The sequence below is a fragment of the Hemibagrus wyckioides genome, linkage group LG08, assembly GCF_019097595.1.
Source record: "Hemibagrus wyckioides isolate EC202008001 linkage group LG08, SWU_Hwy_1.0, whole genome shotgun sequence".
Taxonomy (NCBI): Eukaryota; Metazoa; Chordata; class Actinopteri; order Siluriformes; family Bagridae; genus Hemibagrus; species Hemibagrus wyckioides.
In genome coordinates, this window is record NC_080717.1 from 13,485,579 (window position 1) to 13,512,731 (window position 27,153).

A 27,153-nucleotide genomic window follows, 5' to 3' on the forward strand; every position below is an offset into this window, starting at 1 on the left:
TCCTATGATTTTTATGATGGATGCAGCCATTCATCATAAAACGACTCTAGGGGGTTAATAAAGGACTTCTGAAGTGAATCGATATGTTTGTGTAAGAAAAATTTCCATATTTAAAACTTTATAAAATAAAATGTCTAGCTTCCGGCAGACCACCTCCTGTATTCAACTTACGAAGAAAGTGTAACACCTCTCGCAGTTCAAAACATTTAAGGTACATCATAGGTCACACATCACATCACCTGCACCTTTTCTTTAATTAATGGTGACACTGACAACATTTGCCTGGGAAGAAATAACCCACATGGTGTAACGTTAAGTAGTAGCTGTCATGTTGTATCTCATACAGAAAAACGATTAGGTGACTTCATCAAATATGTACAGAAGCCCAGAGAGGCCATGTAATATTATTATTTTTGCTTTTGTTTTCTCGTGATCACGACATAATCAGAACCGCGGTGAAGTTAGTTTGATATTCGGACATTAGACAGACATTCGGAAGCGCTAGTTTAGGGACCGTTGACAAATTTCTGTACGACTGAAATGCGGTACTTGTTACTTAACTGACTACGTTCCCCAGTTTACAAAAATGTGAGGGGTGTACTCACTTTTGTGAGACACTGTATATGTGTGTGTATATGTGTGTATATATATGTGTGTATGTGTATATATATATATATATATATATATATATATATACACACTATATTGCCAAAAGTATTCGCTCACCCATCCAAATAACCAGAATCAGGTGTTCCAATCACTTCCATGGCCACAGGTGTATAAAATCAAGCACCTAGGCATGCAGACTGTTTTTACAAACATTTGTGAAAGAATGGGTCACTCTCAGGAGCTCAGTGAATTCCAGAGTGGAACTGTGGTCAGATGTCACCTGTGCAACAAATCCAGTCGTGAAATTTCCTCGCTCCTAAATATTCCACAGTCAACTGTCAGCTGTATTATAAGAATGTGGAAGTGTTTGGGAACGACAGCAACTCAGCCACGAAGTGGTAGGCCACGTAAACTGACGGAGCGGGGTCAGCGGATGCTGAGGCGCATAGTGAGAAGAGGTCGCCAACTTTCTGCAGAGTCAATCGCTACAGACCTCCAAACTTCATGTGGCCTTCAGATTAGCTCAAGAACAGTGCGCAGAGAGCTTCATGGAATGGGTTTCCATGGCCGAGCAGCTGCATCCAAGCCATACATCACCAAGTGCAATGCAAAGCGTCGGATGCAGTGGTGTAAAGCACGCCGCCACTGGACTCTAGAGCAGTGGAGACGCGTTCTCTGGAGTGACGAATTGCACTTCTCCATTTGGCAATCTGATGGACGAGTCTGGGTTTGGCGGTTGCCAGGAGAACGGTACTTGTCTGACTGCATTGTGCCAAGTGTAAAGTTTGGTGGAGGGGGATTATGGTGTGGAGTTGTTTTTCAGGAGCTGGGCTTGGCCCCTTAGTTCCAGTGAAAGGAACTCTGAATGCTTCAGCATACCAAGACATTTTGGACAATTCCATGCTCCCAACTTTGTGGGAACAGTTTGGAGCTGGCCCCTTCCTCTTCCAACATGACTGTGCACCAGTGACCAAAGCAAGGTCCATAAAGACATGGATGACAGAGTCTGGTGTGGATGAACTTGACTGGCCTGCACAGAGTCCTGACCTCAACCCGATAGAACACCTTTGGGATGAATTAGAGCGGAGACTGAGAGCCAGACCTTCTCGTCCAACATCAGTGTGTGACCTCACAAATGCGCTTCTGGAAGAATGGTCAAAAATTCCCATAAACACACTCCTAAACCTTGTGGACAGCCTTCCCAGAAGAGTTGAAGCTGTTATAGCTGCAAAGGGTGGACCGACATCATATTGAACCCTATGGATTAGGAATGGGATGTCACTTAAGTTCATATGCGAGTCAAGGCAGGTGAGCGAATACTTTTGGCAATATAGTGTATGTATGTATGTGTATGTATATAACAGGTCCAGTGTGGCACTTTGCAGCTTCAAACAGCCAGAAAAAAAAATATGGAAATGCTGCTTGTGTGTTTAAGAAGACTATTGTGTAATAACAATAAAAAACGGTGTGTAATCGTGATAAAAATGACTTGTTTATTTATATAAGAAAGGAGTTAAACAAATGAAGAAAATAAACAAATGAATAAAAATCAATGAAGACCAAGTAGATTATTTTAGTACTAGTTTTGGGTCACAGGGTCACATGACGAAGAAGCTATTAAAGAAATAGTGTTTTTTTAAATAAAAATTAAAATAAAAGAAGAGATTCTTTGGGATACAAAGAGGTGTACCTTGTGGAGGTGTCCAAGTAGATCATTTTAGTACTAGTTTTGGGTCACAGGGTCACATGACCTAGAAGCTATTTAAGAAATAGTGTTTTTTTAAAAATAAAAATTAAAATAAAAATAAAAGAAGAGATTTTTTTCTGATACAAAGAGGTGTACCCTGTGGAGGTGTTCAAGTAGATCATTTTGGTACTAGATTTGAGTCACAGGGTCACATGACCTAGAAGCTATTGAAGAAATTATTATTTTTAATTAAAAAATTAATTAATAATAGCAAATTAATTCACATGATACATAATTAATACTATCAATTAATTAACTTTTTATTTATAAATAAACAAATGCTGTTTGCAATGCCACATGTCATATGTATATTTTAAGAAGAAATTAGAATAACTGGGGAACGTAGTCAGTTAAGTAACAAATACCACATTTCAGTCGTACAGAAATTTGTCGACGGTCCCTAAACTAGTGCTTCCGAATGTCTGTCTAATGTCCGAATATCAAACTAACTTCACCGCGGTTCTGATTAAGTCGAGATCACAAGAAAACAACTTTTGTTATCTCGAGATCATGAGAAAATTAAGTCGAGATCACGAGAAAACAACTTTTATCTCGAGATCATGAGAAAATTAAGTCGAGATCACGAGAAAACAATTTTGTTATCTCGAGATCATGAGAAAATTAAGTTGAGATCACGAGAAAACAATTTTGTTATCTCGAGATCATGAGAAAATTAAGTCGTGATCACGAGAAAACAAAAGCAAAAATAATAATATCACATGGCCTCTCTGGGCTTCCGTAAATATGTATATCTCATAGGTAAAATAAGAAACAAGTTGACCGGGCAGAAATTAACTAGTCTCGGAAGTGGCTGACATGTTCTTTCCCGCAGAAATACACGCTTGTATGATGACTAAGTGTATTAACTAACATGTTTCAGTATAACAAATCAAATACAGAATCATTTGATATCTCAGTTATCATACCATCACAAAACCATCAATAAAATATTGTTACTTGATAGCTATGCTGTAAAAGTTTGACAGGAAAATATTATTATGGCTGCGTTGTCATTTATTATAGAAACGTACCACAGGGATTTAAATAAACATATTTCACTCTTAATAATCACACAAAATAACTTTATATCTACATAATTTCACTTATCGAACATAGGACACGAAGAAAAACTTGCGTCTTGAACTGTGGTGTCAGCAACAGTCAAGGCCAAAACTAATTTTGAAATCCACCAATCAGAGCATTAGTTGTCTTGTTGCTATTTATAACTCCTTGCATGGCTAATCACGTTAAAGGAAGAACAGAGTGAGCAGTTTTAAGTAAACCTATAAAACTGAAAGTGTGGTCGTTGACACATACAAACAAGCTGTAGTTTATTCAGCGGTTGCACTGAAATAATTAAAATTGCCCCTGATAGTAGACATTATGCGCTTGTCGGCAATACACAATATATGTATTAAAATCCATTTATTATCAACTTTGAAAAGTTTATCCCCAGTGAATTTATTCTCATTATAGTCAATAACTGTAATGGAAGCCATTTGTTTTCTGATTAAAACAAGTCCTTGCACTTAAAGACTGCACAATGTATTCGAATTTTACAGTCAAGAAGACAACCCTTCTGAAAATGCCCTATTTTTTTTTTTTCAAATGATTAATCTTTATCTTGGGCTCACAACACTTGAAATCTTAAGTTTATGCATTTTGAAGGTAAATAAGTTACATTAACTCATATTTTTGAGTGAAAGGGCCAAAATGCAAAATTTTAAGTAATGTTTAGTCATGATCACTTGATTGTTTAAGTAAAGACAACATTAGGGTTTACAACACCTGAGTCAGTAGAGGGCTGTTCCAACTGTTCAGATGGTTAAATATAACCAAAATATATCATGACTTAGGATTTGATTGGAATAATAGAACCCTTTGTTTGTTTAAGAACATGTTGCACAGGAGATTAATAATGTTTAGATATTAATTAACACAATATACATTGACATGGTGTACTAATTATTAACTATTCAGTCTAATCTGATTGTATGTTTAATGAAAGTTGTGTTGTTTTATTATATTTATTTATATTGATTGTTTTATTACTGCCAGGCGCGTTGTTAGGCATACATTTCTACTGGGGCACAGGCCTCCCATCACTCAAAATTTTCTTGAATGCATAATGTATGTGCTCTGCATTCTACAAATATGATAATAAACACCATCATTCATGAAATGGTTTTGCCCAACTCCTATCATGTCACACCAGACTGCCTGAGGCTTTAGACAGTTTAAACATCAAAGGATTAGTTTGCTTTCAATTATTAAGTATTGGTTGCAGCATCTCTGTGTATGCAAGTAACATGCTAATCATTCCTTTAATAATTAGCATTGAAACTGCATTTCTCTAAATTGGGGTAATGAAATAATTTGCTCAACTCCCATATCTCAAGGAATGACCCCATAGGTGTCAAAGTTAAGGGGAAAACTTCATACTCGATTGCAACCAGCCACAGACCTACAAAAGGCACTTATGGTAGCTTGATAGCTTGTTTTATATTAGTAACCTGATGTCTTCCTCTTGCACTCTCATCTTGGCTCTGTGTTTTTCTACCACTGCTTGGTAAAAAGAACTTTCAGATATCCGTATACAAGAGTCAAAAATAAAATATGAGTCAAAATAGGTAGTCTTATTATTCTAAGATATTCTTCAGGTTCAGACGTAGCCTATTCTTTCCTAGCGAAGCCCCTGGTTACTGCTCCACCTTTGCAACCACAGGTCTAATAGTTTTGTGTTGCCCCAGAGTAGTAAAACTGTCTATCTTTGCATGTGTAGTTATATAACACTTATAAAGTGAAGTGAATATGTTTCAGATTACTTCATCTTCTTATGTACAAGTAAGGAAATATGGCATTAGGTGCAATAGGAAAGCCAAACATTTGTATTTGGTAAAAATAATATAATGTCCTTTTTAGGCATAATGCCTGTTTTTATGCTGACCTTGGCTGTGCTATAGGTCTCTGCCTTACCAGAACCCAAAAAATAGAGTTACTTATTTTCAGCAGAACCTCAGAGTTTGTTTATGGCTTCTGACTCGGCACATGTGACAGGGCATACAGGCCTTTGCTAACTACAGGACAACTTCATATGTCTGTGACAGTGATGCCTCTCTTCCAGATATGCTGAATTACTTCTATTCTCAGTTTGAGGTGCAGAACAATATTGTGGAAAGGAAGCCTCCCTACAACTACTTCATTCATCTTACCACACTGCAGAGTTTACCCATGGAAAGCTGCTGGAGCTTTCAGGTCTATGTGCTCAGTCCAGTGCTATTTACATCATGACTGTGCAGCAATGAAGCATCAAGTGCAAAGCATCATAACTGTGGCGCATCAAGTACAGCGATGGTATGACCATGGTGGGTCTAAACAGAAATCATGGTTGTTGACTTCAGGAGAGTACAGAGCAACCATTCTAAACTGAACATTGACAAATCCTATGTGGAGATCATTGAGAGCACCAAATTCTCTGGTGTTCACCTGGCAGAGAACCTGGCTGGTCCCTCAACACTACCTCCATTACCAAGAAAGCTCAGCACACATCTACTTTCTGGGAAGACTGAGGAAAGCTGGGTTTTACAGAGAAACTATCGAGAGCACCCCAGTTCCTATGTTTTCATGCATAGTTGAGTCGCTTAGCCTTGTTTCCACATCTGGGATATGGGCTTTTTGGTTACAATTTTTCCATAAAGACCACTTCTAGCCAAATGTCTCTGGACAGTAGATAGGTGTACCTGGGTCCCAATGGTTTCCGCCTGAAGGTATAATTGGTTATTCATACATCTGACTCTGATTCTACAAAATTCCTGACCTTGTGAGTGTACAAAGTGTGCAAGATTCGCAAGACAAGTCAAGTCAAGAAGCTTTTATTGTCATTCCAACCACATATAGCTGACGCAGTGATAAGTGAAATAGTGAAATAAAACAACACTTCTCCAGAACCCTAGTGCTACATAAACAACATATAATTACAAATAGAACAACAACATAGAGTTAAGACAGAAGTTTGTCCTAGCTACATAAAGTGCAACATGTGCAGCCAAATGCAAACAGTGCAAAAAAAGATAGGACTAAAAACAACACAAGACAGGACACATAGAAAAACAGAAAAACATGTGCAACAAAACAAAATGGAAAGTACGTAAATGCTGGGTAAGCCGAAGGGGTAGTCACACCAAATATTGAATTGATTTAGATTTTTCTTCTGTTCACTCACTTTGCATTTTTCAAATTGCTAAAAATCAACAATTAAAATATATTGTAATGATTGGGAGGCAGGATCCATGTGCAGAAAAACTGACACAAAGTTCAAATATCCAAACAAGCAGTCAGAGGGGCAAACAAACTGATGATACTTTGCAACAATGCTAAGTGAACCAGAAGTGTACTGCTGTAAAACGGGAGTGTCAATATTCAGGCGAAGGGTCCCTCTGGTGGGCAGGAGCGTGGTTAGCAGGTGTAATTTTGACAAATTTATGAAAGCATTCTTACTATACAGCATTTCTTCACAACTGCCTAAAATTTTTTTTTAAATATTTAAAAATATAATAATATAAAATACTTGTTTTATTACACAATATTTAACCATTTAAATAGAAGAGATTTTACTTGCTATTCCATTCCTGAGGCAGAACTACACTCAAAAAAATTATTCTCACAAATAATTTTAATATAATTTATTTTAAAAAGTATACAATACATATTATTGTTGTGCATTACATTTACACAACATGAAAATAATGGATTCAAGACCAATGTGATGAAATTACATAAACTATAATTGATTCGTTGCCACAAGGCACAAATGCAGATGCTGCGCATGCTCCTTAGAGTAAAAAAAATCAGAAGTTGGCGCCTGAAATTTGGCGGTAAGCAGAAGCGCTTTGCTGACGCAGCAAAAGCAAAGGCGGAAAGTTGTAGGAGCATGTTGCTGGTTATGTTATCTTCTACAATGTATACATTAAAAGATTTTCTATATCTTTTAATGATTTAGACTTAACCATCAACTGTCGTAATGATTTATTCAAAGCTTTACATAATTAAAATCATACGTTTGCCATGACTGTACTTCAGGCAAATAAACATGATACTTTCTGCCTTTCCAGTTTTAAAATGAGTGTTCTTTTTAAGATGTGCTGTCGACAGGCTATGTACATTGTTTTTGCACCTAACATTAGACAGATTACATGTGTATGATTAAAAAATGATCGCAGGTAACAGCTTCATCATCTTGTCATTCACTGACATTATGACAAAACGTTGCCATACATTTTATTAAAGTTAAAACTATTGTGAATAAGTGAAAACTAACCTCTTAACAAATATTTGTCATTTTTATCATTTTAAGATGGTAAGTACAGTTGACTAATTATGTGTATCATTTTTAACTGTTCAACACATATTGTACTTAATGCAGAAACGTTCCACAAACACATTTAACCAACCATATGAGTTATCTACCTGTAAAGTAGGATTTCTTGTTTAAACAAATAATGTCCATTATGGTGGAATATGCATTCTTAGAAGAGTTGTAATTGCATCTAACATAAAATCTAACTAAATGTTATCTTTACTATTTCAGACCATCTTATATTGCAATGAAAAGCGTCGGATGCAGTGGTGTAAAGCACGCTGCCACTGGACTCTAGAGCAGTGGAGACGCGTTCTCTGGAGTGACGAATTGCGCTTCTCCATCTGGCAATCTGATGGATGAGTCTGGGTTTGGCGGTTGCCAGGAGAACGGTACTTGTCTGACTGCATTGTGCCAAGTGTAAAGTTTGGTGGAGGGGGGATTATGGTGTGGGGTTGTTTTTCAGGAGCTGGGCTTGGCCCCTTAGTTCCAGTGAAAGGAACTCTGAATGCTTCAGCATACCAAGACATTTTGGACAATTCCATGCTCCCAACTTTGTGGGAACAGTTTGGAGCTGGCCCCTTCCTCTTCCAACATGACTGTGCACCAGTGACCAAAGCAAGGTCCATAAAGACATGGATGACAGAGTCTGGTGTGGATGAACTTGACTGGCCTGCACAGAGTCCTGACCTCAACCCGATAGAACACCTTTGGGATGAATTAGAGCGGAGACTGAGAGCCAGGCCTTCTCATCCAACATCAGTGTGTGACCTCACAAATGCGCTTCTGGAAGAATGGTCAAAAATTCCCATAAACACACTCCTAAACCTAAAAGTGGACAGCCTTCCCAGAAGAGTTGAAGCTGTTATAGCTGCAAAGGGTGGACCGACATCATATTGAACCCTATGGATTAGGAATGGGATGTCACTTAAGTTCATATGCGAGTCAAGGCAGGTGAGCGAATACTTTTGGCAATATAGTGTATATGCAGATGTAAATGGACAAATTTATAATACATAAATATATATATATATATATATATATATATATATATATATATATATATATATATATATATATATATATATATGGAAAGTGTAAATGTCCAGTTGAACAGGAATATCAGGGAGTAGTCGGTGGAGTGTTCACACCAAGATGTACAGAAAGATGTACAGTGAGTGTGGTTGTCGTGTGTGCAGAGTAATGCAGAGAATGCAAAGTAGTGCAATTATTTCATGTGCGACAATCAGCTTCAGTTTCCCTGACCTCAACAGAGAGAAGAGTCCATTGTTGGGATGGCTGAGGTCCTTCATTATCTTCCTGGCCTTGGTCCAGCACCGCTTGCTGTATATAGTGTCCAGGTCAGGAAGCTCGGTACGGATGGTATGCTTGGCTGATCACACCACCCTCTGGAGAGCTTGCCTGTCCTGCTTGGTGCTGTTTCCAAACCAGGCTGTGATACTTCCCGTCAGGATGCTCTCAATGATGCAGGTGTAGAATGTTTTTAGCACCTTTGAGGGCACTTTAAAGTCCTTTAGGCATCTAAGATGATAGAGATACTGCTGGGCCTTCTTCACCAGGGTGTTAACATGACAGGACCATGTCAGGTCCTGCGTGATGTAAACACCTAGGTACCGGAAACTGTCCACTCTCTCCACTGGGGTCCCGTTGATAGTGAGGGGCTGGTAATTCCTCTCCTGCTTTGTGCTGAAGTCCACTATCAGCTCCTTACTCTTGCTGACATTCAGGAGGAGATTGTTGACCTGGCACCATGTAGGCCGTCTAGTCATTATTGGAGATCAAGCCCACCACCACAGTATCGTCCGCAAACTTCACGATGTTGGTGGAGCTGGAAGTGGCCACACAGTCATAGGTGTACAGTGAGTACAGCAGGGGGCTCAGAACACCCTGGGGGCCTCCAGTGCTGAGGGTGAGTGAGGGTGAGACATGGTTGCCCAATCGTACTGCCTGAGGTCTGTCTTGCAGGAAGTTGGAGATCCATCGACACATGGATGGGCTAAGGCCCAGGATCTCCAACTTAGTGGTGAGTATGGAGGGAATTATGGTGTTAAACGCTGAACTGTAGTCAACAAACCGCATTGTGGCAAAATTCCCCTTCCTGCTGCCCAGATGGCTCAGGGCTGTATGATGGAGGTGTGCGATGGTGTCCTCAGTAGATCGGTTGGGATGGTACGCGAACTGTAATGGGTCCAGGGTGTCAGGTAGGGAAGAAGTGATGAAGTCTCTGATTAGTCTTTCAAAGCACTTCATCACTACTGAGGTCAGGGCTACTGGGCGGTAGTCGTTCAGGCAGGGAGTTTCTTGGGGACAGGAACAATGGTGGACCGTTTGAAGCACATGGGGATTATAGACTGTTCCAGGTAGAGGTTGAAGTTCTCGGTGAACACAGGAGCAAGCTGGTCAGCACAGGCCTTGAGGACCCGACCCGTGATGCCATCTGGTCCTGCTGCCTTCCTGGTGTTCACTCTCCTGAATGCCTTTCCTCTCCGGCATGCTCCATGTGTGTGCTGCCTATAGCGCTGTTAGCACTGCTAACACCATTAGTGCTTTGAGCTGCAGCCTCGAAGCAAGCGTAAAAGGTGTTTAGCTCATCTTCCAGAGAAGCGTCTGCATTCACCGATCTGGAAGATGGTGTTTTGTAGTCCGTCATTGTTCTTAGTCCCTGCCACAGACTCCTAGACCCTCCTTCACCACTCTGTGCACGCTGTAGGATGCAGCTTTATACTCCTTCATGTTTCCACTGGCGAGCCCCATGTTGTACGCAGCGGAGCGGGATCTCAGAGCATCGCAGATGGATTTATCCACCCACGGCTTCTGATTGGGAAACGTTCTGATGAAAGTCTTGTGAACTATATCACCCTAGTTTCCCAATGAATCCCACAACCGCTTCCGTAAACATGTTGACGTCATCAGAGCTGCGCCGAAACATGTCCCAGTCTGTGTCATCCAGAGCGTCCTGTAGAGCGGCCACCGATTGGTCCGTCCAGCGTGAGACCTCCCTCTGAGCCGGAACTTCCTGCTTGAGCCTTTGTTTATATTTTGGCATGATGGTGGCATGGTCAGACTTCCCAAACGGGAGGCGAGGTTGTGTCTTGTAGCCGTCTCTGAACTTTGTGTAGCACTGGTCCAGTGTCCTTTTACCCCTGGTGGGGCAGCTGACGTGCTGATAAAAGTTCGGCGCTGCACGTTTGAGGTTGGCGCTGAGGTGGTCCCCCACCACAATAACCGCAGCGTCCCGGTGCTGAGTCTGGTGCTGCGTGAGTACTTCACGCAGCTCGCATAAAGCAGTGTCCGTGTCCGCCTGAGGTGGAATATAAACGGCGCTGACCATGAGCGATGTAAACTTCAATGTGAAAACATGCTATGTCAAAAAATGTTGAAAACCTGTTACTGTATACTGTTAAGTTGTTAGAAAAACTTTCCTTTTTATTTTTTAATATATTTTTTACATTTTCTATTCTCTAAACGACTTGATTGTTTATTGATCTTGTGGTGCCCACAGAAAATGTACAGAGGTTGGACGATGAAACTGAAACACTGGCCAATTTAGTGTTGGAGGTTTCATGGCTAAATTTGACCAGCCTGGTGGCCAATCTTCATTGATTGCACATTCCACCAGTAAGAGCAGAGTGTGAAGGTTTAATTAGCAGAGTAATAGCACAGTTTTGCTTAAAATATTGCAATGCACACAACATTATGGGTGACATATCAGAGTTCAAAAGAGGACAAATTGTTGGTGCACGTCTCGCTGGCGCATCTGTGACTAAGACAGCAAGTCTTTGTGATGTATCAAGAGCCACGGTATCCAGGATAATGTCAGCATACCACCAAGAAGGACGAACCACATCCAACAGGAGCAACTGTGGACGCAAGAGGAAGCTGTCTAAAAGGGATGTCCGGGTGCTAACCCGGATTGTATCCAAAAAACATAAAACCACAGCTGCCCAACTCACTGCAGAAATAAATGTGCACCTCAACTCTCCTGTTTCCACCAAAACTGTCCGTCGGGAGCTCCACAGGGTCAATGTACATGGCCGGGCTGCTATAGCCAAACCTTTGGTCACTTGTGCCAATGCCAAACGTCGGTTTCAATGGTGCCAGCAGTGAAAATCTTGGGCTGTGGACAATGTGAAACATGTATTGTTCTCTGATGAGTCCACCTTCACTGTCTTTCCCACATCCGGGAGAGTTATGGTGTGGAGAAGCCCCAAAGAAGCATACCACCCAGACTGTTGCATGCCCAGAGTGAAGCAAGGGGGTGGATCAGTGATGGTTTGGGCTGCAATATCATGGCATTTCCTAGGCCCAATACTTGTGCTAGATGGGCGCGTCACTGCCAAGGACTACCGAACCATTCTGGAGGACCATGTGCACCCAATGGTTCAAACATTGTATCCTGAAGGCGGTGCCGTGAATCAGGATGACAATGCACCAATACACACAGCAAGACTGGTGACAGAGTGGTCTGATGAACATGAAAAGTCACCAGATCTAAATATTATTGAGCCACTTTGGGGTGTTTTGGAGGAGCGAGTCAGGAAACGTTTTCCTCCACCAGCATCACATAGTGACCTGGCCACTATTCTGCAAGAAGAATGGCTCAAAATCCCTATGGCCACTGTGCAGGACTTGTATCTGTCATTCCCAAGACAAATTGATGCTGTATTGGCCGCAAAAGGAGGCCCTACACCATACTACTGAATTATTGTGGTCTAAAACCAGGCGTTTCAGTTTCATTGTCCAACCCCTGTATACACAGATATAATGATTTTCTATGTGTACTAAAAAAAGGGGGGGACTCTTTTTACACTGCCTGAGCAGAGACTTTTATTTTGAAACGGGAATATCGCGTATACGGACTGTATCTGTAGCTGCCGCCCATACATACAGAGGAGCTGACAGAGAAGACACGTGATTCCCGACTCTCTTTGTTTCCTGTATTTACAGATAAATAATATGAGTATTTGGGGAAACTTGTTTAAATTTTGTTACATCAGTTTAATTGCGTGGTTTAATTGCAGCCATTTATGAGTTCATGTAAAAATCCTATACTTTTATTCTCTTTGTGTTGTGAAGTCTGTACATTGATGAAAATGTTATATATATATATATATGTCCGTTAAGTTGCCTATTGAAGTTTAACATGTTATTCTTGAGTAATTCTGAGGTAAATGTTTATCTATTTATGTAAAAAGCTAATTTGTTAAGTTGAATGTTCTGTTGAAGGCTCACTCTGGGCTCGTGCTTGGCGCGCTTACTGATCACGTGATCAGCTCATGCAGAGAGGCGGGTAATGGCAGCCCACATAGCAGTTAATGCTTAATATTGTCCTTTATTGGGAATTGAATGTGAAACAAATGCCACAAATGTTTTAAACTGTGGAACAGTTAAAAGTTGTACATATGTGCATAATCTTAGTAAATTAATACTAGACTTAACTGTGTTGGTGCATGAAAGAATGTGAATGAGGGATTTTTGAATGCTTTTGAAGAAAACCAAGTGTTTGTGGATGTTACATGTTGAATATTTGTTAATAAAATATACATACAGAGGAGCTGACAGAGAAGACACACGATTCCGGACTCTCTTTGTTTCCTGTATTTACAGTAATCTGGCTGCTGGGTTTCCGGAGCTGAGACCTGCAATAATCTAACAAATATATATGAAGAGAGATACCAGTTACATTTGTGTTACAAGTTCCAGATCAGGAGAAAGCACAAATTGACCACTGTCAGTGGATATCACAATGTTACCTTGAAAATGGTAAAATAGTTTTCAATGCTGAAATTTGGTTCCTTATTGATCCCTGTTACATGTTAGCACACAGGTTGAAAACTAAAAAACTAGTCATAACTACTGGAAGGCCCAGTTTAGGATAAGGAATGAAACGTTTCCTTTGTTTGTTGCCTTAGTTGCCTTGATTTGTTAAAGTACTTTTTGCTTGTATTTAGATTGGATGGTACTTTTGACTCATTGAGCAACTGCAACACAATAAATGCTTGAAAATGTAACTTGTTTTTGACCATTTTATTTAATAGAATTAAAGACATATAAGAGTTATATAAAGTAATTAACAATAAGTTACTTGAAAATAGTAAAGTGTATGTATCATACAATCTTAATTTACAGTTTACAATTTTACGTATAATTTATTTAATTAATTCAGATCAACTGAACATGATGGTGAAGCTTAAACTAAAATGTTGACTTTTACGTTGGATTTATGTGAATAAATTGCATGTAATTGAAATACATAAGTTTTAACTTTTGGGGTTAAATATTTTTCTGAGTTTTTTGACTTAACTGACCAGATCAATATCCAAGGAGTTTAACTGAATTGATGCTATACTCTGATTAAAATGTGTTTTTTTTTGTTTTTTTGTTTTTTTTTGAGCAGTGTACATGTGGCACCTTGCCAGGAAGCAGGTGGCAGGGCTGAGACAAGTTTGTCAGAACAACCCTTGAGAAGCTGTGTTATTGGCCTTAAGCTTTTGGCCCCTGGCAGAAATGAGGCAGATACTCCATGCGAAGTGTCAGTTCTATTGAACATACCAAGTCTTGCATTGTGTGTTTCTGAGTGGATTACTGTGTATGACCTTTGCTTGCCTTTGATTCCTCTACAAGTTTCGTTTTGTGTATTTCAGATTTGTTTGCTCAGTGTTTTTGTTTTCCGGTTTTGACTGTCACCACGTTTCCTGACTGTGTTTTGCCTGCCTATTGTTATTAAAGTGCTTATGGATCCAAACGCGTCCGCCTCCGGCACTTCCTTACACCATCAGACCAAATCAGATTAGGTTAATTTGTTTTTTAAAGAAAATTAAAATTTGTTGCTAACATTTTGTAATGAATATGTATTCAATGTACTAAATCATAAATGTAAATTTTTGTCATTAACATTTTGAATTATATAATTGATTTTGGCGAGACAATTGAGTATACTTTTGTTTGTGCTGTTTCAGTACATAAAAAGTACATTTACTGAAGTATACTTCCTATATTGTATAAATGAATAAATCAGAAGAAAGTGATTTAAAGTACTTTTTTTTTTAAAATAATGCATGAACATTCAATATACTGATTTGAACATGCTTCACAATTAAAAAAATATCTGCCATAGGGGATCTGCCAATATTCCTTTGTCAAATCCTGTGTTGGATGAGAGTGAGTTGTACCTAACTGATCAAACAGTTTCTCAATGTGAGTAGGTATCAAATTTTGATACTTTGTGGACTTTTGTAAAACTGCCATTTTTAGATTTACCTCCAGTCCCAGGTCCTCCCTCTCTCAAACAACCAATGGTACAAGGACCAACTCCACAGTTTAAGGAGGTTGAGGTGTGAAATTTGCCATGTCCCAACTCTATCGATTCACCTGACCTCATAGTTGACATCCTTGACTTACTGTATGTTCTTAAAGCGCCCTTGCCACTTGGGAAGTAGTTTAGAGCTGGGTAGCTAAACAGTGCAATCTATCTCCCATTGTAAATTCACATAGCCAAGTGTCCATTTTATACACCTGGGATAGACATTCTTGTGTCTGTAGCAAATTCTCCAGTGATAAATACCCCAATGTTTGGAGCTTTGCTTTCAGCTCAAGAACATTGTAGCATTCCTGCACTGTAAAAAAAACTACCTATAGAATCTACCCAAAAAACGTGAGGTAACAATTTGCACTCAGTTTGTTTGGGTATATTTCACCCCATATTTTTCATAAAGAGTACCTAAATAAATCAGCTATAACATGGCAATTGAAATTAGGATAAAATCTACTCATTACATTGCATAATTAATTACTTATTAAAATTACGTAACATTAACTTCATTGTAGTTCATAATTTGCTTCATAAATGCTGTTACTAATCAATTAATATGACTAGCCATGATCTAATCAGGAAAGGTTAACTTTACTTAAAAAGTTCAGACACAGATCAGACATGATTATTTTATTAAACAAATAAAGAAACAAGGTACAAAACTACCTTTTTCTCTGCATAGTCAAATGCAGCTGAGTTCCTTGAATTTGTGCGTTTTTTTTTTTTTTTTATTCAAAAACTATTACAGCACAAATAAAGAAAAACATTAGGCTAACATTGCTCACATTAAAACAATAGTGTGTCTACTTGTTCATTAATTAAACTTGGTGTGCCTATTTGTTTAACTAAGTGTGTCTATTTTAAATGTACCAATTACTGTCACCTGAGACACTAATGCTTCAATACATGTATATAGTGACATACATTTCAAAACATTTTGACATCAACATAAAATAATTTAAAAAATGAATAACAGTGTACTTTGACTTGGGTAACTGTCCCCAACACAAGGCAAGGAAACACTCTATTCCATGAGCTTAATTTTGAGGCTGTGAACCTTCTTGAGACACTTGCCTCCATCAAGCTCCAAAAGAAGTTTCTGAAATACTTCAAAAGTATTCTTGAGCTTCTTGGGATACTCAAGGTTGAGGGCATAGATCAAACCCATCAACAACATGCATGCCTTGGTTTTGTATCCACACCCACTGATCACTTGGATGCCCTCTATCACAATAGTCACGTCTACCGGATCGTCCTCAGCCATGGGATTATGGATCACAAGGTTTCATGGTTTGTTCTGTGTGGCCCTCCTGATCAATCTTTAAATGGCAGAAACAAACAACAACAAACTTCAATCAAGCAATAAGTTAAGAGCAAACTGAATGCTTGACTCCATTAACATTTATCAATCTAACCACATGCTGTAAATGAGAAAATTGTTAGTTCATGAGCCTGTCTGTAAACACCTTGTGTAGATCACTCATTTTGTAACTTACCTGAGAGTCTTGAAAGAGCTCTTCTTGGGGCTCCCCTAGGTACTCAGTGAGGCAGCAGACCACTGCATCCCTTTTTTTCTCAATACTCTGAGACTATAAGGAGATGCATTTTAATGACCAGCCTTGTTTCTACAAATTAGTGTTTGCACTTTTGAGACAAAAGTTATACAAAAAACATACCTCATTTACAGTGTTAAGGAGAGGATGCATCCTGGTACCAACAGCACCCCCTTTGGCACGCATCAGCTGCAGGAGATGGGGTGTGTAACTGTCAAGCTTAAGCATGAATTTTTCTTCCAGGGAAATTGTTGTTATCCGATGGAACTCCTCTTTGATCTATTAAATAAGTAAAGGGACAAAATATGACAACTCTTTCAAATAAGGAGTCACAAATTCTAAAAGGAAATAAAGTTAATTTTTCTTATTATTATGAATTAATATTAATAACTATTTATATATTTAAATATTTGAAATATTTGTATATAAACTATAATAGTAACATTTATAATTTGCTTTATTTATGCATTTAGGTGTGTGATTAGGTGTATGTAGAAATTAAGGTTGGGACTGTCGTCACCAATAACATGAGCCAGAGTACTTGGTGGAAAAGATTAACAAATATAAACATATATTCTTACTTGAGCCTCAGTGAATAAAGCTGGTCACCTCTCTTTGAAGACACTGACAGCTGGGCAGAGAGTCACCACCTCTTCTCTTCGAATTGAAAAAGTTTTGGACATTTTTTCTCCTATAATCTTTCCATTGTTCTTTTTTATTTCATTTACTAACTCAAGCCTCTCCTCTAAACTGTCTTGATTTTCTCCCAAAGGATGTGGAGAGAGATAATTGACCTCTGCTTTTTTGGGCCTCTTCAGATTTTTTGCTGGGACTATGTCAGCAGGTCACTTTCTCTTTTCAGGCCAGGCATATTTTCCTGTCTTCAGCTTGGCACGAAAATTGTACATCTTGTACTTGAGGCATTGCTGCCACCCATACATCCCTGCAAAAGACCCAGGCTCCTTAAGGCATGGAAACCTCTCAGCAAGTGCTTCAGCCACTGAGACTATTTGCAGGCTTGAGGGGTAGGCTGTGTAGGAAAATATGGCTTTGGCAAGGTCTTGCATTATTGCCGATTTAACACTTGCATCTTGGAAGTGTGTTCCAGAGGCATGATATGCCTTGTTTGCCTCTTCAAGGACAAGCTGAATGTCACGTGAAAACTGTGGAATTTTAAATGGCACTGGCCATGGATCAGTGCAGCATGATGCAGGGAGGAGGACAATGTCTTGTGAGCTGGACGATTGACAGTCATCTGTAGCAGCAGGGCATGCTTCACTGTCATCTCCAGTGGTGTCAGTTACACTGTCCACTGAACTCAGTACAGAGGACAGTCCTGATTCTTCTAGTGGGTGTAAGTCAAGGACAACTGTAGGTTCTTTTTTTTTTACAATTTTTACAGTGACCATGTCTTGCAGTTCAGTAGTTGAGATGACACTGAAAAACTGGTTCCCAAAATCTCTGTCTTCATATAGTAGTCCATATTCCCCTTGTAATTGGAATGTTTGAACAATTATTGAAACAAGATCTTCCACCGTATCAGGAATCCCCAATGGAAGTGTCAACTTTCGTACATTATGTTCTTCTATTATCACTTGCAACCGGACTGACATTGTGGTTTAGGGTGTTGATTGGTGTGGATGTGTTGTCATCAGCTGTAAAGAGAGAGAAAAAAGAAGAGATTGCAGTTGACAAATTTGACAGGCTTACTTGTCAGGACTTGTTTCTTACTTGTCAGAAACTTTTTTACAGCATCCTGGATCCCCCTCCCCTCGACTGTTATAATAGAGACTGGTTATTGGTAACTCCAATAGACTAACAATCTATTTAGAAGTTCTTATAGTTACCTACATTGCCTATGAAGACTATCAACCTACTTAGAAGCCATTATAATTACCTACATTGCCATGGTGAAACACAATAATAGAAGAATTAAACTGATGTGCAATACTTACCCTGACGTGCAAATGAAGTGTTTCAGGGATACCATTCGACCATCTGCTGTATTATATGCAGCCAAGGGGTAAGCATCTTCGATTTCTGATTGTTGAAGGATTTCAATATTTCCTGTGGGCTCTACTCTAAAGCTTCTCAGGTGCTCATGGTACCAATCACTGAGCAACTTAAGAACAAACACAGGGCATTCATGCACAATGATTATTTGAAGTATTTCTCCAAAGTCTGGCAACCCTCCTGTCGATCCAAAAGGCAACACCATCCCAACACAATATGAAGTCCCTAAAATGGTGACCCTCTTTGTCATGTTCACAACCACTGCACTGGGAAATTTCAACTTCAACAACAAACAACTCCTTAATGCTGTCTTTTAGAACCTCAACTGCCACTTGAGTCATTCTGGATACCAACAGTGTTGGCCTTTGGATAACAGCATTATTCATGTGATATGCAACCATTGATTGGTGTTTTCGTGCCATTGTCATCAGAATGTTTCTGAAAGACCCGGTCTGTCTCACAATTCTTTTAAAAAATCTGTGTTTCGCTTCGAAACGCATGGTCCAGAGATCCACAAGTTGTCCAAAAGCAGTTGTAAGCCATGACAATGTTCAAGGAAGTGATGTTTAGGTTTCAATTTCTCCCCTAGGAACACATCCAAAAACCTAAATTGGTGCTCACTGATCTTGCTTTCCATGTATCCTAGTGATTTCTCTGTGTGCACAGGAGCCATGACAAGCTAAACAATGTCTTTCAAGGTCATCAAAACATGCCATGCTTCATCATTCTCTGGTACTTTGCAACCGATCATAAAAGGTAGCATCCACAATAAGCACCAGTTTTCGTGCGCATTGCCTCCTACACTCTTACGTGAAAAAGTGAAGGGAATACTTTGTGGACAGTTGGTTTTATCATTCCACTTATAAGGAAATTGACAGATGGACCAGTTGAGCTCCTGAAGAGAAAAGTATTTATTTTTTATAAACACATCCAGACAAAGTGCCAATTCAAAAGGAACAATCCCTTCAAGCAAATCGTGCAAAGCATCAGGGGGATAACCTGATGTGGCATGAAAGTAACTTAGTCTATCAGAGATGGGACACTGCCTTTTTACTCCACAATAATGAGCTTTATCAGTGTTAGATTTTCAATTTTTACACACTGAATTTAAAATTAAACTGCAATTAAGTTAAATAGCAGACTTTCACATCCATATGTCTATACTTTTTCTAACACTAAAATAACATTTTTGAGTGACAAATGTAATTTATTAAGCTCAACTTTAATATCAGGCAAAATGATCTTTTAAATGCTGTAGCTAAAGCTTAACACCCACCTTCTTGTCTTACCGGCAAAAAACACAAACACTTACATTTTAACATTAGCTTTCTGTAACTAAAGTAATTTCTATCTTTTTCATTAACTTTATCAGTTAGCCTAGACTTTGGCTAAGGCTAACTTGTAGTCACAAACAGCTAGCTATGTGAGTTAGCTACGTTACTAGCTAACTTTTCGGTAGCTTAATAAAACTTTAGAATTTATTGTGCTTTATTACTTCACAAGAATAAGATGCGAGTCAATATAATAGCACAATTGTAAATCGCGTTTTTCCCGTACCACTAATGCGGAAAAAAAAACATTTTCCCCTGTACATTAACGTTAGCTAGTTTGTTTTGACAGATGTCTGCCTAAAGGAAGCTACAAACATTAACTCCTTGTCTAACATAGAACGACGACCGCAAATTTAATGATAGATAAGATTAAATAAGTTACCATTTGCTTTCATGATATGATAGATGCATGTTAGAAAGGTATCTTACCTTCAGCCCAGAAGCTTGAAAAATGTAGTCCACTTCCAGTCCAGCTCGCCCAACGAACGTGTCTTAAATGGTTCGTGCTAACAACAGGGCCAATGTTTTTGGGTATATATTACAATGTTTTTTTTTAGGTTGCAGGTACTACTATAAATAATTAGGTAGTGTGGGTGAATTTTACTCATTATTAAATAATTACACTTGCTGACTAACATAATAGGTAAATGGTAGACTATTTGCAAGGGTAGTATTTACCACCCACCAAAATCATTTTTTACAGTGTGAGTGGATATAGGGTGGGGGTGAGGCAGCAGAAGGCAGAGAAGGTAATATCCCTCTCTCTCTCTCTCTCTCTCTCACTCTCTCTCGCACTCACACATGCAGACATACACACTTGTGTCCATATAATAATTTGAATAAGTCTTCCCATATAATAAATAAAATAAATCTTTCTGACACAGAGATCTCTGGCCCCGGCAATGGCTCCCCAGCTAATGCCAAGCATCCCATATTGTTTAAAGAAACAAGACTCTTTGAACAAGAAAGAAGAGGCTTTGAATAGGTTCTGTTTGAGCATAGTTTATATTGTAATATGCCATTACTTCCTTCAAAAAAAAAAGCAAATAAAACCAGATTTATTTTTTTCCTGACACAACTGAACAACTGTTGTATCTCAAATCAAAAACATTAGTCTTGAATTAACATTAATATTACACTTGGAGGTCTGACAAGTGTATAGCATCAACAAATAGACCAAGTTTTCTGTTTAATTCAGTGCATAAAAGGAGTTGTACTCAGAGCATTAAACTGGATGTGTACATTTTTAACATTTGTAGTCTGTACATCTTATCTAATGCACCTGGTGGTTACCATACAATCCCATATGTGTGTGTAAATATATATATGTATATATATATATATATATATATATATATATATATATATATATATATATATATATATATACACTACTCACAAAAAGGTAAGGATATTCACCTAAAATGCACTATAACCTTTACAGGTGAACTTCATTTGACCTTCTCTACACTTTTGAATGCACAAATTCACAACTGGTGTTTGATCCATGACTCGACCAATAAATTTTCTGGTTCAATTAGAATTGGTATTTAAACAGTCCTCTTCATCATGCTGTTCACATTTTGACATCATGAGACCAAGATGACACCTAACAATTGATCAACAGTACCTCGCCTCAAACAGGAGGCTTCAAACAGGATGTTCTCAGAGGGAAGTGGCCACTGAGCTTAGAGTGTGTAGCGTCTCCAGGTCGGCTCACTTGCTCATGGGGTCCGTTGCATCCTTCTCAAAAACTCAATTAACTATAACACAGCTCACAACTGAGCTATCACTACCTATAGTTCATTTCATTTTGACTCAGCCAACATGCTGTAACTCATGGGATCCAGGTTCTGGGATGTCTGATGGCTCTGGATAACCAATGACCCCCCCAACGAGACTGGAGACAAAGGAGGAATCCTGCCTCCATGAATGTTGGAGTTCTGCAGACCATCAGTACTGATAGCCCAGCCTCACACCCCTGGAACTTCCCATCAACTTGTGACCTTAACATGCAAATCACCCTGCGCCTAGCAGTTTTACTGCCGTTAAAAGTAACAACAAGAATTCCCTAATCTAAACTGAATCAATGCCTTGACCGGGGGATGACCAAAGTTCTGACTGAAGACACACACACATACACACACACACCCAAACACACACACACATATACATACACACACACCCACACACACACACACATTCACACACACACACACACCCAAAGCGTCTGGAAACGCTCATCCTGACCCCCACACGCACACACATAAGGAGAGTTCCTTTATTCAACTTTCAATAAAACAATAGTAAAACCCTACCTGACCCATGCCTAACACACCTGTATATATGTATTCCACTTTTGCCTTTATATTTTTATTGTTGTATTACCACTCATGACCTGTTGTTCCGTGTTTTCATGAAATAGAACATGTTTTATAAGATAAGAATGTATGTTTTAATTGCCTATACCCAGTTTCCTTTCCTCTCATACTGTTTCTTTTGTGTCTACTATCAAAATGATCCTCTTTTACTTTAATTGAAACTTTATCCATTCCTGACTTCATCATAAAGTATGCAAATGAGTGACCGAGCGGAGACAAAGAAACTTTTCCCTGAACTTTTCCCTGAAAGTTTCAGGCATTGGATTGGTCACTCTGAAAAACTGGGCGTGACCGAGGGATCAATAAAAACCCTAAGCACCCATCTATCGTGGCTTTTTGCTCGGCTTTTTGTTGATCAGCTTTTTGCTCTGCTCAGCTCGGCTTGGCCCCACAGGGGCCAACCCCCTCTCCGCTCTGCAGTCGGGGGGCACAACCTCTTCTATCGTCGCCCGACTCGACTCCGATCTTTCTTCTGGACAAGACTTTCTCTTGAGACTTTGCCGGCAGCTTCAATCAAAGAACTTTGCACCACTGAAACCTTTTTCGTTCCAGCAGAATCTCTCGCTACTCCGAGGACTTCGAATCTCCGAACCTCCTTGATCCACTACATCAAGACTCTTATTAATGAACCAATGCAAGTAAAAGCTACTAATTATTTTAAATCCACAATTTTAAGCTGAAGCCCCTTTATTAAGGCGAATCCTAATTACCTTGATGATTCTCACACGTGGTAACCAAAACTCGATCTGAAACTTGCAATATTTGATCTCTTCTCTGTATCCTTATCTCCTTGAAACTCTCTCTCTCTCTCTCTCTCTCTCTCTCTCGTTCTGCTTTCCTCAGTATTCCCTTCCTTACTCTCAATCTCTCTTTGCCTACTTATCCCCTCTCTATAATCCTTATCCTGTCTTTTATGTATGTGTGTCGTAGTTAGTATGTGTTGTGTGTTTCTGTTTTATTAAATGCGTTTTATTCACGAGTGATTGTCTCTGTGCTTTGCTCACAATTTCAGGGTCCCTGAACATTGCTCTTGCTACGTGCTAAATTACAGCTAGTACTTTACAAAGTAGTTATTCTTTCTTGGCCAGGAAGATAACTTTCCCTGGAATTAATGCATAATTATACTGTCTGTTCGCCGGATGAACAAATCAAATAATTGTGTTATTGATTCTCTAACAGTTAGTTCTAAAACCCCATTTGAATATTTATAATTAATTATAACCAGTTATAATTACACTTAAATATTTAAATTTTTAGCAAAATTCGCTACATATTATGGTGGAGAATGCGGGCATGTTCAAACTCTGTTCTGTGAGCACACTCAGAGTTAATTTACTGGTGTTTTTTTTATTTTTTTTATTTTTTTATTTTTTTTTTATGTTTTGTTTTGTTTATTATTATTACGTGCATGCTTAGAGCAGCCTGAGTAGCTGTTAAAAAAAAAAGAAAGAAAGAGAGAATTTAAACTGCAGTCCATAATATTAAAATTGCCCAGTAAAGACAAAGAAGTCTCTTTACTGTCCGTTTTAATATTATCAGGATCGGCTGTTGGAACGAAGAAATCGTCCTTCAGCTCGACAGAGATTTATTTAAGCAATGCTCCTCTTATGATTTTTACAGGCCTCGTTCAAAATACTGCTAGACTGAAGTGATTGCAAAGTCCAATTTCATTCAGCTAGACGGACTCACTCCCTTAGGTTTAAACCATTAGGCTAGCTACCTAATGCGTACCTAATAAGTTTAATCGCAAATGCTTTGCGGATTATTGTTGCAAATGATATGTAAATGGGAGTTTGAAATCTTGATCAAGTAAATTAAACTGGTTTAACAGTGATTTGTAATTTGGCCGGCAAAAAGAATCCCGCCCATTCCAGTTAGTATAACCACAGGGAAGAACCCTGCGTCGCTTTGCGGATTATTGTTGCAGATTGATATGTAAATGGGAGTTTGAAATGTTGATCAAGTAAATTAAACTGGTTTAACAGTGCTTTGTAATTTGGCCGGTGAAAAGAATCCCGCCCATTCCAGTTAGTATAACCACAGGGAAGAACCCTGCGTCGCTTTGCGGATTATTGTTGCAGACTGATATGTAAATGGGAGTTTGAAACCTTGATCAAGTAAATTACACTGGTTTAACAGTGATTTATTTATTTATTTATTTATTTGTGAGACAAGAGGGAGTGTAATATTTGCACTGAAGTAACTGGCTTCAGCTTCTTTAGTAATCCCACTGGGTAATACACTGACTTTAGTCTGTAATCTTCCTTCATTTACCATGTCGGGTTCATTTGTCCACTTAGTGGGAATCGGCTTCCAATTCTCCACATAGTCAGGAAGATTCACTTCTCTGACAGACTGGAGTAATGCTTTCTAACCCCCTCATGTGGAAAAGCAATTGAGAGGAAAAAAGGCAATTGAGTTCTGTCAAGCTGCAAAACAGTTAAATATTGTTACACAGTTACATATATACAGTTGTTATTTGATTGCTGGTGGTGTTAAAAGTGCTAGATGTATAGTAAATGCATTAAAATTCTATATCTATAATTTAGGCTCTGAATTTTTTTCTATCCTAGCAGGTAATTTAATACATCCAATGCAACAATGCAAGTTTTCACCTGGTACAATAGCATCTGTTCTCAAATATCTGACAAAGGCAAAGGGAACATTGATGACCTTGAGAAAAACAAGTTCATTTTGATTGGCAGCAGAAACTGCACAAAAGCAGACTGTAAGAGGACAATGCACTGCCATTTTCCTCCCTTTTATCTGTGAAGCTGTTCAATGTTATTGTTATTATTACCCATACACTATTTATTGCAAATAGAGTTTCGCATCCTGTTACATTCTTACATCATAAATTTTTGTTCAACCCTGTGGCATCAAATTAGTGCCATAAGTATTGTATCGTCTTTTAAAAAAATAATACATGTAAAATAAATGAATAAATAAATAAAACACGCAAATCACAGAATTGAAAACACAATTTAAAAAATAAAACTCTAAATGCTAGGAAATAGAAACAAACTTTTATTTTCCATGCTTACTTTACTCAGATGTTTGTTCTTTCAAGGATGCTAGTTTGTTCTTTCCAGGCTGCTAGTTTGTTCTTTCCAGGATGCTAGTTTGTTATTCCAAAAATCACAAGTAGAGTGTTATGCAAATTAGGGGCGGGATAATAGTAAAGTGACATCACTGATGTGCGACACTGCTGGTTAGTGTTTGAACATGTCTTGAGCAACTCTTTTATATTACAATTCATTTATATTTCAAAAAATATGATTACTCGCGAAAACTTAAATGTATGGAGTAAAATTGAAGAACGCAAGTCTAAACTCAGTACACAAAGGGATCTATCCATAGCTAAAATAGCTAAAATAGTCTAGCTACATGCATTTATCCTGCATCTTCTTTACCCATCTCTACAAAAGATACTAAAATAATCAAGTATTTAAACCTGGATTTTATATGAAAAAAACGGCCACACTACATTAAAAAGGCTGAACTACTCAAAGAATATGTAGATGGAGGATTACAAGTCATAATCATTGAATGTATTAATGGCACACTTGAAATCAATTGGCTTAAGCACTTTTTAAGGGATGATAAAAGTATCTGGTTTCACATTCCCACAGCTTTATTTAAAAAACTAGGAGGTAATGATCTTCTCTTAAAATGTGACTTCCATATTCCCAGATTACCAGTTAAACTATCAGCATTTTACCAGCAGGCACTTTTATTTTGGAAACTGATATACAGTCAACTTTACACCACATAGAACTCGTATATGGAATAATAGATATATTCTACATAGAAGAAAGTCAATATATATTGAAGAATGGATGCAGAAGGGTATTTGGTCAGTGACTCATTTGATGGATGCTAATGGCTTTACCTTAAGACGAACAATTTTGCATTAAATATAGATTAAACTGCACAAAATCCCAATTGATTCTGTTTTGAAGGCTATTCCACCTTCACTTCTTTTAATGGTAGAAAATACACTTACAACACAATCATTTGCTACAACCTTTCCTTTACTTAATGTTAATGGCAAAGATTTTAAAAAGCAAAATCTTAAGAACAAATTTCTGCTCTATCACCTCACCCACATAATTTATCCGACTCTCTCAAACCGGAATACAGTTAGATTTTTTACAATCAGATTGTAAAACCGTAAAAACCAGACCTCTTTTCTGTTTTCATGAGAGACCTAGAAAATGGGAGAAAAATGAAATAAAACTTCTTAATATATGCCGTGAATTCAACATTATCAATAAAGATTAAATGGACCCTCTAGTATGTCTCGAGCAAGTGAGATGGATGATTACGCATTACATGTAATTGATATCAATGTATACGTTAGTTAGTTGCTTTAATTGTCCAATTTATCAGTTGTAATATGTCTTAAATGGTTTTTAAATGTTCCACTTGTTTTGTGCAGGTGTGGATGACATTGCTTTCTTCCTAGAGCAGCAGAGTGCTGGGGTGGCATGCAACTCCATAGTGATGTTGATCTATCTTTAGCACTCAGACAGAAGTAAAGAGTTTAGAAATAGTTTCTAATTTAAAGAATTATTTTGAGATTATTTTGACAGTTTTTTGACCCTCACAAGAAGCCATTGTTATAATATGAATAAACAGCTATCTCTCTCTCTCTCTCTCTGTGTGGTTTTAATATAAAACAGTAACAGTCACTGCTTTAATAAAACTTTTTTTCTTTCTTTCTTTTTTCAATATAGCACAGAACTATAGCAGTAACAGCCCTTGACACTGAATTATAAAAACTGCAGCAAAAAAGTACTGCAATGGGCAGAAACAGAAGTGCAGAGT

General features: G+C 38.3%; 1 long non-coding RNA gene across 1 annotated transcript; it reads left to right on the forward strand.

The window, feature by feature from the left end:
- The first annotated feature begins 12,633 nt into the window (after positions 1–12,633).
- On the forward strand, positions 12,634–14,478 carry LOC131358038 (uncharacterized). The gene is made up of 2 exons (XR_009205335.1): positions 12,634–13,496; positions 14,131–14,478. It is a non-coding gene; the product is annotated as an uncharacterized LOC131358038 (long non-coding RNA).
- The last annotated feature ends 12,675 nt before the right edge of the window (positions 14,479–27,153 follow it).